Source organism: Erythranthe guttata, chromosome 8 (genome assembly GCF_056151865.1).
Source record: "Erythranthe guttata isolate IM_541 chromosome 8, IM_541, whole genome shotgun sequence".
Classification (NCBI taxonomy): Eukaryota; Viridiplantae; Streptophyta; class Magnoliopsida; order Lamiales; family Phrymaceae; genus Erythranthe; species Erythranthe guttata.
The window spans coordinates 9277518-9282324 of NC_142540.1; the positions used below are offsets into that span (position 1 = coordinate 9277518).

The 4807-nt window shown below is 41.0% G+C and overlaps 1 pseudogene; it reads left to right on the forward strand.

The window, feature by feature from the left end:
- The first annotated feature begins 651 nt into the window (after window positions 1-651).
- On the forward strand, window positions 652-3030 carry LOC105956949 (F-box protein At4g22390-like; annotated as a pseudogene).
- Window positions 3031-4807: the final 1777 nt, after the last annotated feature.

Sequence of the window (4807 nt, forward strand, 5' to 3'; positions counted from 1 at the left end):
ATTTTTAAGGAAAAAAAAAGTCAATTTACAGTTAAGTTACTGTCTATGACAGTTAAATAACTGCCAGAGACAGTAATTTAGCAACGAATACAGAATATTAATTAAATTTTTTTTTTTAAGAATAAAAAAGTCAATTAACAGTTAAATTACTGTCTCCGACAGTTAAATAACTGTTGGAGACAGTAATTTAGCAACGAATGCAGTAATATTAATTAAAATATTTTTGAAGAAAACAAAAATAAAATAAAAGAGTCAATTAACAGTTAAATTACTGTATCCGACAGTTAAATAACTGCCGAAGACAGTAATTTAGCAACCAAGACAGTAATATTAATTAAAATATTTTTTTTAAGAAAAAACAAAATTATTATAAAAAAAAGTCAACGCCGGACAAAAATTTCAGGAAAAAAAAAATTTCAAAAAAAAAATAAAAATAAAAATAAAAGTCAATTGTTTATAAAAGAAAAAGAATTGAGAATTGATTGTTTAGCAGAGGAGAGGGAAATTTACATCGGAGATTAATAACTAGGGTTTGCGACTTGTCGGGTATTTTTAATTTAATTTTTTTTTTCAGTTGGCCGTAATTTGATACCGATCCAGATTTATTTTGTTTTGACTGGTTTTGGGGTTGCTGGATTTGCAGGTTTTAAGATGGATAATTTTGAGATTCCAAAGGACAAAGACGACACAAAGAAAAGAGATAGAGATCACGATGATGATGATGATGATGATGGTGGGAGAATTGATGAAGAGACGACTCGACGACGGCGACGACGACTGAAACGGAGGTCGAGGTGGGATGAAACTCCGACTCCAACTCCAACTCCGCCCCCGACTTCGTTTCTGACTCAAACTCCGTATATGTATATGCCTACTCCAGAGGATAAAGCAGTGAGGACATCGAGTTGGGATGATGGCACTATGTATGAAAAACATAGTGCCAATTCTTCATGCTGGGTTTGCCAATTCTTGGCTTTGTCACCAAACCAACAACATTAATTCATTCTTCTCTTATTACTGTTTCTAGATTCATATGCTAAAACCTATTTATTTACTTTTCTTTTTTCTTTCATGTCATCGATCTTTTCGATTATAAAAATTAAATTATGGGCACCAAATTAATTAAACCACTTTTTTTGTTTTAATCTCAATGTTTGCACCTATCATCATAATTCCACTATATCATAATCAAGGTAGATATTCTAGTCAAATATCGGCTTCTTCTTACATTTAACAAACTAAACTCAGATGCTACCTTTTACATCGCACTGCATATTTTCCTCCTCTCTCTCCCTCTCTCTCTCTCTCATACGGACCAAATTGTCCTCATGGAGTTTCCTAATCATTTATTGGGCCGTAAATTGAGTTTTGACTTGTATTTGGCCCAAAATCATATCAGGCCCAAGAAGAGTAGTTAGGGCAAATGTGCTTATTTCTTACCCATCAAGTATCCTCACATATAAATAGGGAGTTATTCTCAACTTATCACGGCTATGCTATCTCTTACATATCACTCTCAATTATCTCTAAAAAAAAAACTGACTTGATCGTCGGAGCTTCTACGGCGGGAAAACCCCTCTGGCGGAATCCCCGACGAGCTATCATCCAAAATATCTTCCAAGGATCCTACGTCATCGTCTCGACCATTGTGGAGCAAATCAAGTGGCGCCGTCTGTGGGAATTGAATCTCGAGCTAAGACGTGAGATGATTTGAATTTTTGGATCTTCTCCATGAGGTTGGAGATAATGAGCCGCATGATTGAGGAAGAACGGTTCGTTGTATTTCTTGGGGGAGTTTTTTAACGGGAAACCAAGAAAGGGGCTCAAATCTTGTGCTTGGAATCCAGATCTGATTAGAATCTTTGAAGAACAAAAAAAAAAAAAAAAAAGATCGCCGCTCTTCATTCTTATCCATGGCGGTTATTGCAATTCTCTCGAGCTAGGGTTTATCCTTCCCCCAAATACATACATACATACTTACATAATTTTTTTTTTTCAACCAAGCGCAAATCCCCAGAAATGAAATCCGCCAAGCAAAAAACCCCCAAAATGGAGGTAGAATTCTTAAAAAAATCTGCCATCGGAAATCGTAATCGAGATTCTATCAAGGCTTCCTCTTCGAATAATCGGAATCCGCAGACGCGTTCGTAAGTCATGGCGAGATCTGATCCAAACTCCCGATTTCGCCAATTCTTATCTTCCTAGATCTGTCTCGGGTCTGGTTACCTGAACTTCGACAGCTACCAAGTTTTCACATTTGAAGATGAACTCGATCTCGAAGATCCCTATCGTAACTACGATATACTAACCACATTCGATTGTAGTGGATTGGGCCTTAGCATCTGCGATTTAAGAGGTTCCGTTAACGGCTTGCTTTTCATGCACCCGTTGAGCTCTATATCTTCTGAGCATTACATTCGCAATCCTATCACTCGCGAGTATATCGGAGTTTCCGTACGAGCAGAGGCTGCTCGACGAAGAGTTTAACGGAACGGTCAATTATGGATTTGGGGTGAGCAAAGTGAGTGGTCAGTATAAGGTGGTTAGGGTTGTTCATGTTAGGAAATCTATTTGCCACGTGTACACTCTCGGAACAGGGAAATGGAGACGAATTGACTGTGGTGCCCAATTGGGAAGAAACAATTATTCGAACGGGGTGTTTATTAATGGGTGCCTTCACTGGTTTTTACAAGATTGAAGATTACGAGAGCTATCATTTGATTTCTTGCTTCGATCTCGAGACGGAAACCTTCCGTACGTTTTCTCAACCGCCTATTCCGATGTGGAGACGGCATTCTCAGAACCTAGTAGCTTTGGGGACTGCTTGTATATATGCGACAATGCAGACGACGAAATTGATTTTTGGGTTATGAAGGAATACGGAAATGAGAAATCTTGGACAAAGCAATTTGTTATTCGAAGAGGTTACGGACATTGTTTCGGTGAACAACCTCGTGGGATCGTTCATCCTATCAAACTTTTCAAAGACGATCACGTGTTGATGACATGGCAGCAAGATTCGAGCTGATTCTACGATATGTTCTACTACTCCAACAGAACTAAAACTACTCGGGGAAACATGTCTGGATAGAATATCCGATCTAGAGACAACCGTATCGACTACTGATGTCGAAGCACAATCCTTAAAAAGCGAACTCGATAAATTAGCTCTCGAAAAAGACTCAGCTCTCGATCAGTACATGCAGTCGTTGGGGACCATTTCGAAGCTTGAGAACAATCTAGAAGTTTCTAAAGAAGACGCCACGAGGTTGAAAGAGAAAGCTGAAAAGGCAGAGGGCGAAATCGAAATTCTCCGACTAACCGTCTCGAAAATGACCGAGGTAAAGGAAGCTGCGGCTCCGCAGTACAAACAGTGCTTGGAGACGATTTCTAGCCTGGAGGAAAAATGTGTCGTGTTGGAGAGGGCAAATCAGTCTTTTCATTCGGAGATGGAATCTTTGACGTTGAAGATGGGGAATCAATCACACTAGATCACCGAGAAGCAGAAGGAATTGGGGAGGCTTTGGGCTTGCATGCAAGAAGAACGATTGCGCTTCGTCGAGACTGAAACTGCTTTTCAAACTCTGCAGCATTTGCATGCACAAACTCAAGAGGAATTGCGGGCCATGGGCTCGGAGTTGCAGAACCGGGCCCACCTAATGAAGGTCTTTGAGTCCAGAAATCAGAGTTTACAAGACGAGGTTCGAAAGTATGAAGAGGAGAATAAGCACCTTAATGAGCTCATAGAAGCGGATGCGGACTCATTCGCAAGGCGGGCCGAAATGTACTACAAGAAACGGCCCGAGTTGATGAAGTTTGTGGAGGAGTTCTACCGAGCTTACCGTGCACTAGCAAAAAGGTACAGCCACGCCACGGATGAACTTCGCCAAGCCCATCGAACCATATCGGAGGCATTTCCCGAACAAGTACCTTTCGAACTCGGTGATGACTCGCCTTCGAAAACTGAGCCTCTCACACTAGAAATAAAAAGACGCGTGCATGCATTGTTCGATGCTGACGAATAGCTTCAAGATTCCGATACAGGGTTGAAAAAAAAGGGGTTTGAAGCAATCGCGCGAAATGCTTCAAAGTTCAAATTTTTCCGACAAAGGAAAAAACGGTCCAGAGAATACATGTTGTAGTATTACTCAGATAATAGGACGTACCTTGAGGAATGAGTTCAAACCTTTATTTATAGATTAGATGAGAGCTTAGATGAGATTGTTGGGCCCAAACCTTATTTGAAGGTGATTGGGCCTCGGTGATAGTGGTCTTCAATATTGGGCTTGTGGCCCCGTAGGTAAATAAATTGTAAGCCCATTGGGTTGGCCCAATTAGGCATACCATTAAGCCCCCCCACTCTTGAGTCGATGTGGGGGCCATGTTGAAATGGGTGTCGGATCGTGTCGAGAGTAAAAATTGTAGAAGTCGGTCGTTGGCATATGCCCTAATGGTGTGCGAAAACGCGTTGGAGCGTGTATCGGAGGGGCGTGAAGGCGCGTTGGCGCGTAGCGCGACGAAAGATGTCGCTATGTAAGTTACTTGAGTCGTCGGTGTTGCCCCGCGATGATGTAGTAGCTCGAATCTAATTATCTCCTCGTGGAAGTTGTCTCGTCGCGGGGTAATAGAGTTGATCGAGTTATCTCCTCGTGAGAGTTGTCTCGCGATAATGTAGTAGCATGGAGCAAATATTCTCCTTGTGGGAGTTGTTATTTATCGACATTGTCAATGTTTTGAAGCGTTGCTTGTATGTGTTTACATATAGCCTTGTGCTTGATGTACTTGAGGAGGGGATCAGGCTCTCAAG